Raw genomic sequence first — 22664 nt, forward strand, 5'->3', positions numbered from 1 at the left:
CTTACCAAATTTACCAAACAATTTATTTCTGAATTTTGATGTTTATAATCACACTCCTCTAGGAGTTCTAAAGCTGAGTAAGTTAATATATGGATAAAAAATGAGTGAAGATTTTTAATCTATAACTACCAAGGGTTAATTTTAATAAACCTCTATAATGTTATATTTTAAGGTTTGATTATTATAGCATTTGATATTGCAAATAAAAGAAAGTTTACTGTAATATTTTAAATATTACTCTAAATGAAAAGTTCCATTTAAGATTATTGAACCAAGTCAAACTTCTCTAATTTTACTATTAATATATATTGTCAGTCTTCATATGTTCATCCTATATCTATAAATGTATATATGTGTACATATATTAGTCTGTTTACATAAGCATCAAAACAATACTTGTCTAAAATCATAAGCTTTATGGAAAAATAAACAAACATATTTTGAATGTTAAAGTTATTTATATGCTAGTGAAATCAGGAATAAACTCAGAATTGAAATGATTATAATGTCTATTCTAATTCATAACTCATAGACTACAGATTAAGGAAGGCTAAATTAACTATATAAAATTATTGGTAACTTTAAAACAATATATATACAATATTTAAAATATCATTGAGCAATTCACCTAAAGTAGAGTCCTACAAAATCCTAGATTTCTTTTTCTCTCTTGAATTATCCAATAGGAAAGCAAATTTTATATACTCCAACTTTTATTTTATTTTTTAAAATATATTTTATTGAATTTTTACAGAGATGAAGGGTGAGAGATAGAGAGTTAGAAACATTGATCAGCTGCCTCCTGCACACCCCCCACTGGGGATGTGCCTGCAACCAAGGTACATGCTTTCTACTGGAATCGAACCTGGGTTCCTTCTGTCCACAGGCCGAGGCTCTATCCACTGAGCCAAACCGGTTAAGGCATATTCCAACTTTTAAACATTTCATTTTCAATGACATGGCTTGGATAGTTTCAAGTCTCCAGTCCTTTGTGTTTTCTCCTAACCAGAATCACAGTTCTAAAATCCAAGAGGAACCATGGCATTTCTCATTTGAATATTATTCTCAACAACAGCATTACTTCCACAGTTGTTGCAAATTTGAGAGACCTTTTTAACATTAAGAAATATCAATGTCCACCACACCACAGTAATGTAATTATACTAGCTGTTGTAAACAGTAGAATAAAATTAGTAATACTTTAAAATACATATCATAAACTATTTTAAATTACTAAAATAATTTTATTGCATTAAATGTATTAAATATTTTTAATATTTTAAAGTTAGCAATACTCTAAGAAACTCATTATATTTTAACAACAGAATAATATAAATATATATTTGAAATATAGCAGTATCTGCACACATGGAAATAACTTTGTTTTGGCTACAAACATTGTTTGTTTTGGTGCTGCTTTATTGAGTTATGTTGATATACAATAAAATTTACTCATGGTAAATGTGCAATTGACCCATTTGGGTAGTTTTATACAGCCATGTAACTGCTGCTAAAATAAATAAAGATCTAAAACATTTCATTCACCTAGAATTGCCTTTGTCCCCCTCGGGCATATTTTCTTTCAAAGGCTCACATTTTTTTGTTAACTGTATCTTTTAAAGATAAAAAGTTATTATTTTTTATGAAGTACAGTATATGCATTTTTGTTTAATAAGCTGTGTTATTTGTGTCATGGAATAATACTATGCAGCTGTAAAAAAGAAGGATCTCTTACCCTTTGAGACAACCTGGAGGGACCTGGAGAGTATTATGTTAAGTGAAATAAGCCAGTCAGAGAAAGACAAATATCACATGATCTCACTTATATGTGGAATCTAATGAACAAAATAAATTGATGAATAAAATACGTCCAGAGACATGGAAGCCTGCAACAGACTAACATCTCAGAGGGAAGGGAGGAGGTGGGGTGGAAAGAGATTAACCAAATAATTTATATGCATATATGCATAACCCATGGACACAGTGAAGTGAAGGCCTGGGGTGAGGCAAAAGCCAAGTAGAGGTGGGGTAAAGAGGAGACAATGGGGGACATCTGTAATAATCTCAACAATAAAAATAAATTTAAGCCCTACCCAGTTTGGCTCAGTGGATAGAGCTTTGGCATGTGGACTGAAGGGTCCCAAGCTCCATTCTGGTCAAGGGCACATGCCTGGATTGTGGGCTGGATCCCCAATAGGGGGCATGCAAGAGGCAGCCAATCAATGATTCCCTCTCATTAGTGATGTTTCTATCTCTCTCTCCCTTTCCCTTCCTCTCTGAAAATAATAAAAAAACTCTTAAAAATAAATAAATATTTCTTTAAAAAAGTAAAACAAACAAAAGCCTTTGCCTACCCCAATATAACCCTCCAGCAAGTTTTCACTCACATAACTGATATCCAAGATAAAATTTAAATACTTAGTATAAAAATTAATACTGTTTTGGCTGTTTATTTGTTTCTAGTTTTTCAGTTCTACTAGTATTTCTTCCTTTATTTGCCATCAGAAAATATCTAGTTTTAATAAACAAAATTTACTCAACATTAAATCAAAATAATAGCAATGACAATTTTTAAAATTAGACTGCTAGCAAAATATTTTAGAAAATTTTGGAATGAGGATAAAAACGTATTTTATAAACAATGTACAAAAAGCACAAATCATAAAAGATAATAGTGAAAAAAATAAGTACTCTTCTGCTAAGCACCTTATGAACAAGAAGATAATTTTGATGGCTTGATCTCTCAGATAGTCAAGCCCATTTTTTATGCAATTTGTCCTACTTAATAGAACTTGCCTCATAATTATCTCATTCAAACCACTCAATAAATTGATATCTATAATAAATATAATAAGATTGATTACTGGCATTATAACTAAAAGGAAAAAAATAAGCTCTCTGGTTGGAGAAAATATTGAGATTTACTTTCTCATTTTTTTTAAGAATAGATACATAATACAGAAACATGAATGGCAATAACTAAAATTATATGGTGACTTAATAATATTTTTGGGGACTTTTAAATACCTAGAAAAGTGAAATAAATGTGTTTTTGATCAATAAAATATATTGTTTTCAAGAAATAAAAGCTACAGATTTGAAAAATGTTAACAGACCTGATTGCATTGAAAAATCATACAATAAATATTTTCATATACATGAAGTTCTATTTAAAGGTAAACACTGATTATGGAAAAACACTTCTTTAGCTACTCGTCTCAGTGTAATTGATGTCACCATTTAGCCATCTGAAAATGTTCTTCAGTGAATGCTTTTAAATATTTCATGAATCATGTAATTCGTCTGAGTATTTTTGTAGACACTGAAGTTCATGCTAAAAAAGTACCTACTACTGTGTGGGTTTCTCATAAAGTTATATTGATGAAAATTTTAAAATAACCCTAGCAAACAGATCTAATTTAATAGTAGATATCAGTATTTTTATTCTCAGAAGAAAAAGATAATTAAATGTTATGTCCTCTACTTAGTCTCTAATTAAAGGTAAAAGGCATTCAAATTTTAAACACATAGCACAGCTTTTTAAATATCAGATATTATAAAAATTTAAATGTTTCTGATAAAATTTAGATGGCTATAATAGCTGAGGATTTAGTTAATTACAAGTATTTTGAATTCAAAATGTGCACTTCCTTATAATTGATTTCAAATTACTTTATTCTTTCCAGCATTATTTATATCATTAACAAAACCCAGTTGCCACTAACAAAATAATCAAAAAAATTAAGCATTGATTAATTAACCTCTTAGGAGTATATACCTATGAACCGTGTAATTTTAAAATTAATGCAGCATTTTTAATGCTTTGACCAGGAGAAGAAAAATTGCATGTAAAATATGCCTTTATCAATGTTTTACACCATAGTAATTGAATAATAATGTTTAAAAGAAGTAAATGGTAATGTTTATTCTCATTGGTACATAAATTTGTAATATTTAGTACTAGTGCAGGGAGACCTAATCAAATCCCTATTTTCTAGGAATGGTTTCTGATCCCCTACCCTTAACCACATTGAACACCTTTATCTCTAGTCAGTTAAATTAGAAGCTATATGACATATCAAAGTTTCAAGATACACCTAGAGGAAGCTGGGGCCATTCTCAGAATGTCAGATGACTTATAGAGCTTCCAGAATACATATTACTCAAATAATTATGTTTCTTCTGTGAAAGTGCTTGTTCTTTCTACAAAAGCCTTTTTACTAAGGTTTATGAAGGTTGACAAGATGTATCTTACTATTCCTAATTAATATGATGGTGTTCATTTTTCACTTTCAACTCCTATAGTTCTCCTATATGAAATCTCTACCTCAGAAAACTGACCACCTCACCATTACCATGTTTGTTTATTTTCCATGAAATTCCAAGGGTATAAATATCAAATTATTTTCTGTGTTTGAATGATCTTTTCTCCAACCTCGGCTTATGAACATAATATTTATCACTATACTAGTAGTTTGTAGTTGTCTGTTTTGTTGCATTCTGCATGATTTCCTTTTTCATAGTAAAATGTCATCATAATTTTCTTGGGGACATGTATTTTCTTTTTTTCCTATTGTGTGTATTCTGGGTAAGACTTGAAAAAATAGTCTCTGATTATGATGATTGCTTTAGAATAGACAACCAATCTAAATGTGGATATTATTTCTGTGTGTGTGTGAAATTGTGAGATAAATATCTATATAGTTATGGTAATATCTATATAATAAAAGACTAAGGGACCATTACAGTGGAACAACCAGAGTGACCAATGACTATAATGCACACTGACCACCAGGAGGAAGATGCTTAATGCAGAAGCTTCCCCCTGATGGTTAGTGCAATCCCACAGAGGGAGCACTGCTCAGCCAGAAGCCCGGCTCACAGCTGGTGAGCACAGCAGTGAGCCAAGTGGTAAGGAGCAGCAACAAGCAGGTCGGCAGTAAGGAACGAGGGGTACTGGACTGTGAAAGGGCACAGGTTGGGCTGAGGGACACTCCCCCCCAGTGCACAAATTTCATGCAACAGGCCTCTCCTCTAGTATACATCATAACATCCTATCTAATAAAAGAGTAATATACAAATTGGCAATCACCCCAACACACAAGATGGCTGCCCCAATGTGGTCAAAGATGGCCATCCCCATGTGGATACAAGATGGCACCACAAGATGGCCAGCAGGGAGGGCAGTTGGGGGTGACCAGGCCTGCAAGGGAGGGCAGTTGGAAGGGACCAGGCCTGCAGGGGAGGACAGTTAGGGGGGGGCCAGGCCAGCAGGAGAGGGCAGTTAGGGGTGACCAGGCCTGAAGGGGAGGGCAGTTAGGGGCAATTGGACTGGCATGGGAGGACAATTAGGGGCGACCAGGCCTGCAGGGGAGGACAGTTAGAGGTGACTGGGCCATCAGGGGAGGGCAGTTGGGGGCAATCGGGCCAACAGGGGAGCAGTTAGGTATTGATCAGGCTAGCAAAGGAGTGGTTAGGAAGTGATCAGGCTGGCAGGCAGAAGCAGTTAGGGGCAATCAGGCAGGCAGGCAATTGAGTGGTTGGGAGCCAGCAGTCCTGGATTGTGAGAGGGATGTCCCAGATTGAAGAGGGTGCAGGTTGGGCTGAGGGGAACACACCCCCGTGCAGGAATTTTGTGCCCTAGGTCTCTAGTATAATAATAACATATATATCCTATCTAATAAGATGGTAATATGCAAATTAACCATCACTCCATCACAAATATGGCGGCACCCATAGCCACAAGATGGCGGAGCCCAGTCCTCTCAGCCCCACGGGAGGAAGCTTGAGTGACCTGATGGAATGCTTGCTTTGTCGCCGCGCCCGGCTCAGGCCGGGCCCCCAGAGCCAGAGGGGACATGGACAGGGACGGGGGGTTGGCCCACAACCTCCGTGGCCAAGTGCAGGCCCAGAGAGGAAAAGGTAGGCCCACCTCCCACAGAAGCAGTGCGGCTCCCTCCTGCCTCCCGCGGAATCTGTGCAGGTCCCTCCCAGCTCCTACGGAAATAGCATGGATCCCGGCGGCACACTGCGGTTCCCGCCGGCTCTCATGGAAGCAGTGGGTGGCCTACTGTACACAATTTCTTGCGATGGGCTACTAGTATATATATATATATACTAATATATATATATGTTACCACATACAAACATGTTGACCTCACTTCAACACAAGAGATAAAATTGAATCTATCACTAAGTGAAATAAGTCACACTTTGAAAAGGTTATATACTGTATGTTTCTTGTGGACATCTGGAAAAAGGCAAATTGCAGAGAGTGAATAGATTAGTGATTGATAGAAGCTTTGAGGATAAAAGGAAGGATCAATATGTAGAACATGGGACATTTAGGACAGTGAAACTGCATAATACTGTAATGACAGACATATTACATTATGCATTTGACAAAATCCATAGAACTGTAAAATACAAAAAGTGTAACCTAATGAAAACTATGGTTTAATATATTGATACACATATATTATTGCAGTTTCTAATATATGTGCATCAATATTGGTTCATCAATTGGAACAAGTGATGCAAGATATTGTTTGGTTCACAGGAAAAGCTCTGTTTGGTGCAGGATGGAGGATAATGGGAACTCTCTGTAGGTTCTGCTTAACTTTTATGTAAAACTAAATCTGCTCTAAAAAATAAAGTTTATTATTTAAAAAATCCTTAGAATGAAAAATATATTTGTAATGTACATATCTAACAAAGAACTAATACTATAAAAACTCCTACAAATTAATAAGAGAAGTATAAGCAATTCAGTTTAAAATAAGAAAGTGTGAAATGGTACTTCAAATGGCCAATTAATATGAAGAAGATACCAGAATTCATTATCTAGTCAATCAAATGTAAATCATGAAGAGGTGTCACTTTATATCTTCAGAATAGCTAAAATTAAAAACCTGACAATTCCTAGTAATGATATAGAGTAACTGTCACTCTCATACTTGTTGGTATGTTTGAACACTGTTATTATCTACTGAAATTGAATACAATTATCCTATTATCCAGAATTTACATACCTGCATATATAACCAAAATGAGTGAGTACAAACATGTACCAAAAGAAATCTGCAAGAATATATATACATCAACATTATTTTTAATAGTTTAAAACTGGAATCAACTCAAAGGTCCCTCTACAATAGAATGCATACATAAAATTGAGTATAATCACAAGATGGTATACTTTATGCCCTAATGAAGAGTAAACAAACTACTTCCTGTATGTGTATATAAACTTTATAAAATTTTTACTTAGAAACAAAACAAATTAAGATCAGATTGTTCTTTTGCTCAAAACTTTCCAATAAAATATCAATTCATTTCAATTCTTTACAAGGCCCCACAGGACACAGCTTGAGACTTCCTGTCCCTCTTTATCCTTTAGCACAATCTATTCCAGCCACCAATCTTTCAATTGCTATTCTTGTAACACAGCACACTGCTGTCTCAGAGCCCTAGTATTTAATGTTCCTTTTTTTAAATGTTCTTCCTTGTTTATTTCAAGCTTCTACTTACATATTACCAACTCATAGTGGACTTGCTTAACAATTCAATTTAAAATAGTCTACAACTCTAAATTTATATCTCCTTACTTGTTTAATTTATTCATAATTCTTACTATGTCTTGGTATATTTTATATCATTTTGTTCACTGCTATACCCCCAGCTTCCTGAAGAGTGAGCGGTATATATTTGGCCTTCAATAAATATAAACTAAATAAGTAAATGAATTAATTAATCAATTAAGGCAACTTAAATTGTGTTTTCTCTCACTTCCAGACTGTGGGTATAAAAACAAGTGACAAAATAATGATAAAAAAGGAAATTAAACAATGATGAAAATACTAATTATATAGGCAATGCATGCAGTGCTTGCTGTAATGATTATTTTATTAAATTATATAAACTAACTTAATTTTCACAACAATCCTAAGAGTGGTGAAAATCTGCCCCTGTTTTGTTGTAAGAATACTGAAGGATAAGAATGGTGGACTCCTTTCACAAGACTATTAAGTGGGGAAGCCAGTATACATTAATCATCAGCATGCATTGATTTATCCTATGGTAAGGAGTGTATATTCATAGAACAGTACCTACATAGGGAAATAATCTGATTTTCATTAATTAGTTAAAGGATACAATGTCTTATCTGTACATACATGGTGACACAGAAGAGTGGATAGCATACTCCCAACCAATTTAATACATGCTCCCTCAACCTCAACATTCTCATTATGGGTCATGTATTTGCTACTGATAATGCTTGACTAGGAACGAGGATTATGTCAAATCCTTAAAAAAATTAAATCTGGGTTCTTCTCAAAGAATATTTATGCCTCCATGGCTATTGTTAATTGCCTGGAGAAAAAGAAAATCTTGTCAGATGTTTGCCTTCTCCTGATGCAAATAGATACAGGTCATAAAAATGTATGTAAAATAGTTTGTAGGCACTAGAGCTTTTCTCACACCAATTAGTTTTGTCAACACAAATGTTAAAGCCCCTTACCATGGACACTCCATAGACCAGGCTGAATTCAATGTCCAATTTTCAAATGTGATCAGCATATGCCAATTCAAGTAAAAAGAATTCTCAGGCAAACCTGAAATTTTATTTTACATAAACCAGAGCCATTTTACATAAACAAATGCCATGTTTCCTGGATCACCACTACTCTTTCCCTGAATAATATATTTCTCTCCAGTAAATATCTATATAGCGATCTAAAAACATAAACTAAAGGATATTAACTTATTAAGAATACCTCATAAATTGTGTAGATACTGAAGTTAATGCATTTAATAATTTTAAGAAAGGTGGGTGAAGGTCTTTGTCTTAATTATAATATAGGTTTATATAAATGTACTAGAGGCCCAGTACATGAAAATTCATGCACTGGAGTGGGGGGGGTCCCTCAGCCTGGTCTTCCCCCTCTCACAGTCCAGGAGTCCTCAGGGATGGGAGATGACCCGGTGATCAGGGGAAGGTGATGCCCCATCACAATTCTGCTGCTGCCACTGCCAGCAGCGCAAGCCTCTGCTGGCCCTGGGTGGCTGGGCAGCCACCATCCAAGGCTAGCCTGTGCCTTGGGCCGATCCTGTGCAGCTGAGGGGCTGGGGGGACTGGGAGACTCCAGAGGCAGGCTCCCTGGCAGGGCTGAGGGGACTGGGTGCTGCAATCTTGTGGCAGTGGACACCACCGTCTTTGAAGGTGGGGCAGCAATTAGCATATTCCCTCCTTATTGGCTGTGGGAGCTGCCATCTTTGAGACAGAGTGAGGGTCAATTAGCATATTCCCTCTTTATTAGATTGGATAGGAATAGAGATATCATTGGATTATGCAAGAAATTAGAGGAAGACAAAGGGCGCATGCAGGAGGCAACCAATAGATGTGTTTCTCTCACATGGATGTTTCTCTCTGACTTTCCCTCTCTCTTTCACTCTCCCTAAAAATCAATGGAAAAATATCCTCAGGTGAGGATTAACAACAACAACAAAAAAAAAATACATAGACATGATTTAGGCTAAATCAGTCTGAAGACTTTTCAGACTCAGGCCCCTTCCAATTTGATCTTTTATTATCCCTAGGGAGAAACCCTTGTACAAATGATTCAAGGTGGTGCTTAGAGCATGAATCCAGATTTCAAGCAAAGGAAGGCAGAAAAATTAAAAATAAAATGTCATGTTATCATATCACTTCCTGCCAATGACATATCCCAGATACTTGATCAATCACATATCTCTGGACTCTGTCTAGAAATTAGTCACACAGTTATACCTAACTTTGAAGAAATTTGATAAATGTAACCTGAAATCTTGAAAGCCACATATATAGCAAAAAAATCAGAAAATTATCATAGAAGAAAAAGGACAAACAAATGGTGCAGAATAACATCATCTGTCACAGTTGCTATGATGTAATACAGTTAGAGTCAATTTTTTAAATCACACCTCGAATGGAGTCAGTCTTCCTGTGAAGATGAGGGTGCTGGATACTAGAAACAAATAGAAAATGACCATACAGGAAAATAGGTAAATTGCAGTTTTGCTATTTTTTAAAGAGTAAACAAATATTGCTGTTTTAAAAAAACAATAAGGAATTATTGGCAGAGATTGAGAATGTCTGAAAGGTAATTTGATTGAAGTAAAGAATATATTGTGAAACTCACACCAGGATCATTGGAAATTAATTTTAAAAATTAGAGTATTTCATAAAAATCTCTTGGCAAGGAGAAGTAGATATTACTACAAACACTCTCACACCAATTACTTATTGAAGATAAGCAGACATTTATCATGGAAATTCTATTTTTCATCTGAAGTTTATTACAAACAACTTTATTAGGCTGCAGGTAATAGTCCAACATTCAGTGGCTAACCACATAGATTTATGCACTTCTTGTGTATCATGAAATCCAGAATTAGGTAATCTAATGAACCTAAGATGTCATTAATATTTAGACAACTTTTATTTTAGCTCAGTTGTCTTTGACCTGCAGCTTTCAACTTCCTGGTTGAATGAAAGATGGTTCTTGATTTCTCAAGCATGACATTTGAGTTAGATGAAAGCAGAAAGAAGAGCATAGCTAAGAAAAAAGAAAAAAACTTCCTTATTTTTATTTTAGGTTGTTCTCTTAAAATGGGTCAGTTAATTTGTCGTTGATCAGAACAATGTAATATAGACACCCTAGCAAAAAATAACCTTGAGAGACTGGAAATTAGAGGAAGACAAAGGAAAATGAGGCTGAGATGTCAGATGGTTGATATACATTGTCACATTACAAATATACTTTTAAAGTTACTCTTATAGTGAACTAAAGAAACTTATTTACAGTGAAATATTTTTGTTTTTATAAAATACTAAGATTAAAGAATCTCTCTAGGTTTTGACAGAAAGGAAAAAAAAACTCCAGTAAACCTCCTCTGACAAATATAGTAAAGATTCTGCTACTTAGATTAAGGTTAGCCTATTATTGTTCAGTTAATATCCACTTTCCTACACCATGCCACACACACACATACATTTCCATGGAAAGAGTGTTTCTCAGACCATAAACATGGAGCTTTGTCATATGAATTTTTTTTTTACTTTATGATTGCTAAAGTATACTTTGATGTGCTTTTGAATTGAAGCTTGGACATTTGATTTGCTTTTCCCAATGGGAATCTAGTGGATGAGAAGTGACCTTAGGCTTGAAATGAGATGAGCAGTTAGTCTTGTTCTATAGCAGTGATGGCGAACCTTTTGAGCTCAGTGTGTCAGCATTTTGAAAAACCCTAACTTAACTCTGGTGCCGGTCACATATAGAAAATTTTGATATTTACAACCATAGTAAGACAAACAAAGACATATTTTTGATATTTATTTTACATATTTAAATGCCATTTGACAAAGAAAAATCAACCAAAAAAAAATGAGTTCGCCTGTCACCTCTGACACGCGTGTCATAGGTTCGCCATCACTATTCTATAGTGTCCTGTCATTTACAATTGAAAGAGTATTTATTGTTTGTCACTTGTCCGAAGAAGATCAGAGGCAGAGAAAGCAGGCCTTTGTCCATTGTTTAGTGCCAAGCCCAGCCAAATCTAGGCTAGGTAAGCCAGATCCCAACTCACAAATGAGTGAACAAAAATAAATGTTTATGTTTGAGAGTCATGAAAATTTTTAGTTTGGGGGCTTTGCAGCATTATTTTGATAATAAACAATTGATTCTTGTTGGTAAAAACAACTAAAACAATACTCCTTGAAAATTGGGTTAGCTGCCTGGGGATGCCAAACTTTGTATATATTTCTCATATAACGCTCTCTGTGCTAGTGATTCATGTTTACTGTTACTTTTCTTAACAGAATATTAACTTGCAGAGGCCAATTCAAGTGATGCAATGAATATCCATGCCACCCAATCCTTAATAATTCCTTAAGATTATCATACTTATAAAATAAAGCTCATAAAACCAAGACATAAAATAGCAACTATTTACAAATGATGAGATAGCCATTTGAATATATCTAGATTTCAAAGATGGCATGTAGCAACAAGTAGTGACCACTGTTTTAATATAATATGATTTAAATTCATGCTACATATAAGGGAAATAGCAGGTATTATTCAAGGAAGACACGCAGAGAATCTGCCCAGAATAACTTCTTCTTGTCAAGAAATAAGAACAGTCTGATACTTTTCTGTACTTGTTAGCTATCATGTTTGCCTGTCGGTTTCATGGATGTTGACAGAAAGCATAGGACAACTGGGTCAGTGTGTTATTGTCATTAGGATATAGATTCATAGAGCAGAATAGAATCCAGATATAAAGATATTCATATAAAATAAATTTATTTTCATTCAATGGGCTGAGTAATAAGAACGAGTAGTGGTTTGTTGTTGTTATTGTTTGTTTGTTTGTTTGTTTTTAAAATTGCACCAGAACAACTGAATAAATACATGGAGAAAACAAATGAACTTAGAGTGGTGTTGGTGCAGATGGCAAAGACCACCAAATAGCTTCTCCTTCATAAATACAGTAATACTGAAAAAATATTTCCTTAGAAGTTTAAAAACAAACCAGATTCTTGGAGTGTTTACTCAAGGAAAATAGCAGAATATTGGTAAGAAAGAGGAGCTCTATGACATTTTAATTTTTTATGTTTTCATCTCCATCTTTCCAGCTCCGTAGTAGCATAAAAACCAGGAGTCTTACATTCAGAGCAGCTGTGAAAACAAGCAGGCTGGCAGTCGCTGGAGGAACATAAAGGGTTTAATGTTTCCAAAAACCAATCTAAAGAATTATCATTAGCAGAAAGTGTAATCAAGAAATAAAGGCTAAGCCAGAGTTGTCAACGACCTGATTGAGTGTTGAAGGCATGCACCAAACTGTAAAGGTTGAAGGAACTACTAGTTTAAGGCATTTAGAGGAACCTTCTCTAATTATTAGGTGACCACTCTGCTAACTGAGCAGAGAATTGTACAGACATACATGACTGAAAAATATAGACTTAACAAACTTAGTTCAACTAAGTCCCTATAAACAGCAGCAAAAAAAAAAAAAAAAAAAAAAAATATCAATGATAACAAAATCTTGGGAGAAGAAATTTAATTTCCACATTATATTATTTTAAAAATCCAGTTTTCAATAAAATCTTATGAGATATGCAAAGAAAGAGGCAAGTATGGCACATAACGTGAAAAAGAAGTCAACAGAAACTATCCCTGAGGAAAACAGACGTTAGACATACTATAAAAGTTTTTACAGAAGCTATTTTAAATTAGTTCAAATCACTAAAGGAAATTGTGTATACAGTGCTAAAAGAAAGTATGTGAATAATACCTCAACAAATTGCAATACTTCCAAAAAAGATTTTTTTTAAATCTCACCAAATTAAAAAAACATCAATATAGAGATAAAATTATTAAAAAGTCTCAAATAAGAAGTGTGAAGTTTAAAAGCATAACAAGAATTTAAAAAAATAATTCTAGAAGGGCTCAAGCATATATTTAAAGAGTCAGAAAAAAAAATCAGTGAACTTAAAGGTAAATTAGTTGAGATTATCCAGCTGGGAAATAGAAAGACCATAATAATAAAAATAAAGAGTTTTGGCAACTTGAGGAACACTATACAATGTATCAATGTGTGCGTAGTGGAAGTCCCTGAAGACTAGAGAAAGGATCAAAAGGAGTAATTGAAGATATGATGGCTGAAATCTTCCCAAATTTTATTTAAAAAAATATTAATCTACACAATTAAATAAGAACCAAAAATCCTATGTCCGATAAATTCAAAGAAACCCATAACTAAACTCATTATAGTTAATCTTTTTAGAGACAAAGAGGGAACTCATTGAATAAAGTGATCCATGGTGCATTCTTTTCCTATTGCTGCTATATAAAAAACGACACCTCAGTGACTTCAAATAACACAAATATATTGACTTATATTTATAGAAATCATAAATCGTAAATTTACCGCACTTGCTAAAATCAGCGTGTCAACAGGCCTGAATCTTTTCCAGAGATTCTAGTGAAGAATATGTTTCTTTGCTGTTTTTAGCTCTTAGAGGCCACCTGCATTCCTTGGTTCCTGACACCATGACTCCATCTTCAAAGCCAGAAAACTCCATTCAAATCCTTCCCACGCTTCTGCATCTCTCTGTCTCCAGCCTTCCTCTTCTATTTACGAGGACCTTTATGAGTCCATTGGACCCATCCCAATAAAGCTGGATAACCTACCCATCTCTAGATCAGCTGATAAGCAAGCTTAATTCCATCTGCATCCTTAATCCCTTTTTATGCAACCGCATTCCTTTTCCTTATAACTCCTTTCCTGTATAATTCTATAGATAACCCTTTCCCATATAATCCATCTTCATGAATTACAGATATTAGGAAGTGAGCATCTTTAATGCTCACTATTCTGCCTATCACATTTTATAAGATTAAAATCTTAGATTTCATCATAAACCAAAAACAACCAGAAAGCAGTACAATAATATATTCAATGCACTGAAAGATACTGCAGTGAACCAAGAATTCTACTTCTGCAAAACTATCTTTCAAATATGTCAGAAAAAAAATAAACATTTAAAAGTGAAATAGAAACAGAATACATTGCTAGCAGACCTGCACTACAAAATGTTTAAAGGAAGTCTTTCTGGAAGTAATAGACAAATTTAAACATTTGTCTTCTGTTTCTTTCTAGGTAATTATATCAAATAAGAATACACAGTATTAAAATGTAATTTCTCTTTAGTTTAGAAAGTTTGTTGCAAATATAATTAGTTTATAGTGCATCCTGTTGTTATTAAATTGTTTTTCACTTTGCTAATGACTGGTAGAAATTAAATTTCATCAATAATTTAAACTCATACAAAAATTAAAACACAAGTATTACTGTGGGAATTACAAGTTTGTCATTTTTAGAAAAATAGAATAATAAATCATCCACTCCTGGTATCTAAGTTATTATCAATGGTTTAAGACTGGTCCTTCTTCAGCTTTTTTATTCATCTATTTTCCTTTCACTACTCCTTTAACTCTTTACTGGCTTGTGATTCAGATAACCAGCTTTTGACAGTTGAAGCTATCACGTCAAAGCAATGTGGTAACACTTTCCACCCGTTTGATAGGGACAAACCGAGGGGGTGTTAGAGTAGCAAACAAATTGTTTTCCTTGTCCTCCTCCTTTGGTAGGCTAGCCTTGATAGTGATCCGAAGGGACAGTGCATTAAATATACCAACTTGCATTTAGCTCCATAAAATACCTTATTCAATTCTAGATATGTGCCCGCTGAGAAACATCTCCCCTCCATGAAGTTTGTGTGCAGTTGAATAAAGTCTACTTTGGGAATAAATGCATAGAAAACAATCTGCTGTACCTGAAGACCATACCTTTATTAGAGAAATGAGTGAGCACCAGTTTAATCAGCATCCTGCTTTCCCTCCAGGAACATTGTATGTAATGTTGCACTCTTTGGCAATTAGTCCCTTGCCTATCTAATCCATATTTCCAGACACTCAGACAGACATGTTCTAATATCTGGTAAAATTATCTTCCTTTATGAGAAGAATTAAAGACGATGAGCCAATGATTTATCACCTCAGTATCAAATCAGCTGCACTGCCAAACTTTCTCTTAAATGACACTTCAGTCTTAATTCCAACTATTTGTATTGTTGTCTGTGATCATGCCAACACCTAGCCTTTTAGGTCCAGCAACTTGGTCCTTTTCATATGTTTGTAAGGTAAACCCCTCCAAATAGATGATTGTGTTAATTTTTCTCTTTGTATGTGATGTCTAGCATTGTTTTTGCAACATCCAATTTTAAAGTTGCCATTGAAATTCATCCTTTCCTTTAGAACTGGCCATTGCTGTGCTACTTCCATTATTTCTCACAACTAGAGACCTGTCCTTAAACCTAAGGCCTTCTAATCCCTGGTATTAGCAACCACCTCTCACTTGTATCTAATAATTTAGATTTCTCTGTAGGGTTCTATTTTTCTCCATTTTAATTCAGAAGTTAAACTGAATAAGTATTTCAGCATCTCCTAGGAAGATAGCTTCTCACAAGCCTTTGAATCTGCTTAGCCTCTTATTTCTTTCCACTCTTGCCATTGTAATTAGCTAGTTATTAATGACTAGAGGCCCAGTGCACAAAAATTTTTGCACTCATGGGTAGGGGCTCCCTCAGCCCGGCCTGTGCCCTCTCGCAGTCTGGGACCTCTTGGGGAATGACCACCTGCTGGCTTAGGCCTGCTTGCCAGGGGATTGGGTCTGTGCTGGCAGTCAGACATCCTTCTGGCAGCACGGGAGCCCTTGGGGGATGTTCACTTGCCAGCGGGGAGCAGGCCTAGCTGCAGTCGGACATCCTTAGTGCTGCTGAGGAGTCAGGAGAGGCTCCCACCACCACCGCTGTACTGGCAGCCATCAGCCTGGCTTGTGGCTGAGCAGAGCTCCCCCTGTGGGAGCACACTGACCTCCAGGGGGCAGCTCCTGCAATGAGCATCAGCCCCCTGTTGGTCAGTGTGTGTCATAGTGACCAGTCATTCCCAGTCGCTCTGCTGTTAGGGTCAATTTGCATATTACCCTTTTATTATATAGGATAGAGGCCTGGTGCATGGGTGGGGGCTGACTGATTTGCCCGATAGGGTGTCCTGTATCAGAGTGGGGGTCCCACTGGGGTGCCTGACCAGCCTGGGTGAGGGGCTGAGGGCCGTTTTCAGACTGGCCACACCCCCTTCAGGGCAGGGGTCCCCTCTGGGGTGCCTGGCCAGCCTGGGTGAGGGGCTGAGGGCTGTTTGCAGGCTGGCCACAGCCCCTTCAGGGTGGGGGGTCCCCACTGGGGTGCCTGGCTAGCCTGGGTGAGGGGCTGATGGCTGTGTTCAGGCTGACCAAGCCCCCCAGCGAGGACCCTCACCCCATGAGGGTGTGGCCAGCCTGGGTGAGGGGCTGATGGCTGTTTGCAGGCTGGCCACAGCCCCCAGCCACCCAAGCTCCCAGTTGAGGCTGGCTGGAAGAAGGTATCTGGGATTTATTTAGCATCTATAATTGAAACGTTGTTGCCTTTTGCGGAGGCCACTGCCGGCCAGGTTAGGCGGGAAGCTTGGCTTCCTCCATCGCCGGGGCAACCAAGCCTCCTGCTTGCTCCAGCTCTGTGGCTGCCGACCACCATCTTGGTTGGGTTAATTTGCATATAGTCACTCGGATTGGCTGGTGGGCATGGCTTGTGCGTAGTGAAGGTACAGTCAATTAGCATCTTTGTCTTTTATTAATGTAGATAGGAAAGGAGCAAAGGGCATAGATAGGTATGACATTTGGGCAGATTCACCTGGAAGATGCAACTTTGCACTCCTCAGGGAACCACCCACTCATTCCCTGTAAAACAATGGGATTAAACAAAGAGAAGATAGATGGCCCTAACTGGTTTGGCTCAGTGGATAGAGTGTCGACCTGCAGACTGAAAGGTCCCAGGTTCAATTCTGGTCAAGGGCATGTACCTTGGTTGCAGGCACATCCCCAGTGTGTGGTGTGCAGGAGGCAGCCTATTGTTTCTCTCTCATCGATGTTTCTAGCCCTCTGTCCCTCTCCCTTCCTCTCTGTAAAAAATCAATAAAATATATTTTAAAAAAGAGAAGATACATGCATGCCCAGTAAAGTTGGGGTGATGTAAGGAAGATACTTTCCTGTCAATCACACCTTAGAATAGCTATCATTGGCCAGCATTGGCACACAAAAATTAGGGAATACGTAATCCCCTAAATGAAGGAATTCTCTCTCTTATTGCACTTGGTTCTTGGCTGTGGGGAACTTTGGTTTTGTTCCTTTCCGTGTTTCCTCCAAACCATGTGGCCCTGCAGCCTCCACATGCAATGGACTAGTAGACTTCAGTGGGAAACACAAGCTAAGCTAGCCTGGTGGTGTACTGGACATTGCTTTAATATAGATAGAAAACTCTGGACAGTGGCTCTGATTTTAGCTCTACTGAAGCCCCAGCTACACTTCTGACTAGACTAAGGGAAATGGGACTTGGAAACCCAGAAGTATAATTCCATGGAAATAAAGCATTCTACTGTATCACATCCTCCCGTGGAGTTTCTGAAAACCCCTTTTCTTGGGATAACAAAAGACTTCTACTCCCACTAGCAAGTGGGGGAGATGATGCCCCCTCCCCTACTTTCACATCATCTCTGCCCCAGTAGACATGCCATTGACCAAGTTGTTATACAATTAATGATGAGCCTTTCCTTTCCTTTCTTTTCTCTCACTTTCCAGTGAGCCAGGGCAGTCCAGCCTAAGCTCTCCTGTTTCATCCTCCTAAGTATATTTTTGCTGTGGTCAATAAATTCTTTCTTGCTTTTCTACACTTTGTCTCTTGATTGAAATCTTTCCCTCAAGAAGATAAGAACCAGGGTCTCTTCATCTCCTCATCTCCCCAGTGGATAATACTTCTTCTACATCTGTGATATACCAAATAAATGTGTTCTTATATTTTGGATCTTTGCTCTGAATTCTTTCCTAGCCAGAACTCAAGTACTAAGGTTACTGAACCAGGGTCTAGTATGTCCCCACCAGTCAGATACCTGTTGCCCTTCCTGCCACCTACAACACTCTAAAAGACAGTAGCATATGTACTCTTTGAGGGATAAGACCATGTTTAGTAATCATAATATGTAGCACCTAATATGTGTTCTATAAATATTTCCTACACAAATAAAAACAGCCAGCTTCTATATATAATTAACACACGAGGATTTGTAAATGTTCAACCTTTTAAAGTCTGTTTGATGCCATTAAGGACAATAATAGAGCCCTCCATTATTTTCGGAAAGAAAGAGTGACCTTTCAAGAACCAAACTCATATTTAGATAAAAGAGCCAAGCATTAAAATTGAATTTATATTGGTATTATATTAAATAGCTTATGGGACATTGTTTTTGTTTAAATGTGCATCATAAACTATGTCCTTCTATTGCAATTTTAAGGAATGGTGCCAGTTAGCATGTGATGTGTCCATCATTTTCCCCCCTTTTAAAGCTCCAAATTAGATTATTCAAATGCTCTCTCAAAGAGGTTACCCTTGGAAACCACTTTTAGGCTTCCTAGGGTACAGAGTAGCCTGGCTGTTGATTGGTTTTAGCCTCAGGGAATATCACACCAATGCACTACAGTCTCCAATGACTACCAATTTACTTCCCAGTGTGATGCTAGCTATCACCTGTGGCCATTAATGCCATATGTGGTAAAGGCTTCACTGTTTACTGATTGCCCTTTTCTTCATTCACAGTCAAGACAATGAAGACAACCAATTACAGGTTTAAAATTTAATTCAGTCTTCTCAAGTTCGAGAATTTTACATTGAAGACACTTTTCTTTTAGACTTCTACCAATTCAGTTATGAACTTAGAGAAATCAGGATGGAAGCTTTTTTTTTAAAAAAAAAAACAGGTTTCTCCCTTCCAGTAGCATAATAAAAAATGCTCTTTATTTTATTCATACCATTTCATCTTTTGTTCTAATTGCTTCTGAAATTGAATATTTAAGTTAATATTTTATTATTAATTTCAGTTTTACAGCTTATAGTGACAGTTCAAACTTTAAAATTAAGAAAAATATTAACTTTTCTGATAAATGTGAAATTCATAGTGCACTGGAATACTAGTTATAGAATTTAAACAACTAACTTTATAGACTAGTTAATGGATTATTCAACCCCATGGAATAATCTGATCGGCAAATGAAAAATTCAAAATGATTTTCTTAATACTTAAACTTCTATTTAAAAATACTAATAGCCCTAGCTGGTTTTTCCCAGTGGATAGAACATTGGCCTATGGATCAAAGGATCCCAGGTTTGATTCTGGTCAAGGGCAGGTACCTTGGTTCCAGACTCCTCCCCAGCCCGGGCCCTGGTCAGGGCTTGTGCAGGAGGCAATGTTTATCTCACATTGATATTTCTCTCTGTCTTTCCCTCTCCCTTTTACTCTCTCTAAAAATCAATGTAAAAATATCCTCAGGTGAGGATTAAAAATATCCTAGCTAATAAAAGAGTAATATGCAAATTAACCGTCACTCCATGACATAGATGGCGGCACCCACAGCAGGTGGGTAGGACCCTGGAGGCATCACCCTGGCAACGCAAGCCCAGGAGGCAAGGGGGTCCACAGGCAGCACCCAGCAGGGTCTGCTGGGAGGTGATGGTGGCAACCGGGGAGCAGGCAAGTGGGGCCGCAGGCAGCACCCAGCAGGGCCTGCTTTCCCATCCCCTTGGTGTAGAGCAGGCAGGCCCTGCAGAGAGTAGAGAACCACGGGGAGTGGGCCCAAGCCATCAGTAGCACATCCCCTGAGGGCTTCCAAATTGGAGATGTGCAGGTCAGCTGAGGGACCTCCCCACCTGCCCTCCCCCAGCCCTTGCACTAATTTTGTGCACCTGGGCTCTAGTAATAATACTAAATATATATATAAAAATACTAATAATGTCTCTCTAGTTGGTTTGGTGCAGTGGATAGAGCATTGGCTGGTTAAGTGAAGTATCCTGGGATCCATTCTGATCAAGGGCACAGACCTTGGTTGCAGATTCCATCCCCAGCCATGGTTGGGCACATGCTGGGGAGGCAACCAATAGATGTATCTCTCTCATGTCAATGTTTCTCACTCTCTGTCTCTCCCCCTCCCTGCCAGTCTCTCTAAAAATCAATGGAAAAACTCTCCTTAGGTGAGGATTAAAAAAAAAAAAAGTTTAAAATAATAATGTCAGTCAAGATACCATAGTTTTTTTTGTTGTTGTTGTTTTTGTATTTCTTAACTTTGAAATAGGATATTTTTTTAGCCATTAGAATAAGTGACCCAAGTTCCTATACTTAATATGAGGCTAAGGAAAAGAAGCTACAAACTAGATCTAGGGAAATGGAAGTTTAATAATTAGCAGTAATAATTGATTGTACATTTATTAGACAATCAGTAGATTCAGGCATAAACCTTAATAAGTTCTAAGTAATCTGTCTACCAACATATTTGCAATTTTAAGAGCTCAGCTACTAAAATATTTATAAATGTAGGCAATAGAATGCTATAAGTTTAGTAACTAAACAGTAAGCATGTCCTGATAAGACTGTATTATAAAGTCTGGCTGTCTCTGGACAGCTTTATCATGCTTTATATGAATGACATTTTATATATTTACATAAACAATTTAATGCTTGATTTTACCTCATTGCTCAAATAGTTATTAAATGTCTATACATTGCTTTTTCATTTTACTTCATATAGAGATTTACATAAAGTTAGCTTTGGCCAATCAGTTCCACCAAGTTTATAGATTAATAATGATAAAATATTGATAACTAGGAAGATAATTTACTACACTAGAGGCCCAGTGCACAAAATTTACACCAGGGGGGTTTGTGGGGGGCAGGGAGGTCCCTCAGCCCAACCTGCACCCTCGCCAATTCAGGAGCACTCAGGGGATGTGCTACTGATGGCTTGGGCCCACTCCCCATGGTTCTCTGCTCTCTGCGGGGCCTGCCTGCTCCACACCAAGGGGATGGGAAAGCAGGCCCTGCTGAGTGCTGCCTGCGGGTCTTGATTGCCTGCTCCCCGGTGGCTGCCACCACCACCCAACAGGCCCTGCTGGGTGCTGCCTGTGGCCCCCCTTGCCTGCTGGGCTCACATTGCCGGGGCGACATCGCCCAGGTGACATCACCAGCGTCCTGCCCAGCCACTATGGGTGCCCCCATCTTTGTCATGAAGTGATGGTTAATTTGCATATTACTCTTTTATTATTTAGGATTCTAGGCACTCTGTAACATGCACTAATATTTAAGTTAACTAATATTTAAGTTAAGCCTTTAACATGCACTATTTTATTATATGTTTATATCAACCATTTGAAATAGATGTTATCACTATGTATCAGATAAGAATGTTGAAAGTCAGCCTGGCCAGTGTGGCTCAGTGGTTGAGCATCCACCTATGAACCGGTAGGTCACTGGTTCGATTTCCAGTTGGAGCACATGCCCAGGTTGCAGGATCAATCCCTAGTTGTGGGGCGGCCTCATCATTGATGTTTCTATCTCCCTCTCCCTTCCTCTCTGAAATCAATAAAAAATATTCATATATTTTTTTAAAAAGTTGAAAGTCAAAGGTTCACATAATTTTTCCAAACTTATATAATCATGAAAGAACTATGTCAGAGTGTGAACATATCAGTTTGGATTCCAGAGCACCAGCATTTAACATTGTTCTCTAATTCTTATTTCTGTGAGGATACATGTTTATCTGCAAAGTGGTCTAGCATTTTCACAAAACATTGAATCTCAGGATTAGAGAAGAACTCGAACATGCCCTAGTCAAATGGCAAATTAACCTTCTCTGTAATGTCAGCACAGTTGTCACACAACTCTGTTGCAAACAACTTTCCAATGAAGGACTCACTAGCTCAAAATGCAGTCCATTCTGTGGAAAAGCAGTTGTTTGTACTGTTTGAAAGTTACTTATCATAATGAACTTTTTGGTCGACTGGCACCTGTCCCTAAAGAACTTTTCTAGCTGTATATTCTCTTAACATTCATTGAATACCTATAATAAAGTAGATAAACATTTTTTTAAATATATGATATCGCCTTTAAGCTTCACCCTAATTGTGGGAGGTGGATTTTATAATT

General features: G+C 37.1%; 1 protein-coding gene across 2 annotated transcripts in view; it reads right to left on the reverse strand.

Moving 5' to 3' along the window:
- Window positions 1-22664, reverse strand: part of MGAT4C (MGAT4 family member C) — a 740042-nt gene that overhangs the window by 462292 nt on the left and 255086 nt on the right. The gene's annotated exons all lie outside the window — the stretch shown is intronic.

Source organism: Myotis yumanensis, unplaced genomic scaffold, assembly GCF_028538775.1.
Source record: "Myotis yumanensis isolate MYYU_CA2020_CCGP unplaced genomic scaffold, mMyoYum1.0.hap1 SCAF_3, whole genome shotgun sequence".
NCBI lineage: Eukaryota > Metazoa > Chordata > Mammalia > Chiroptera > Vespertilionidae > Myotis > Myotis yumanensis.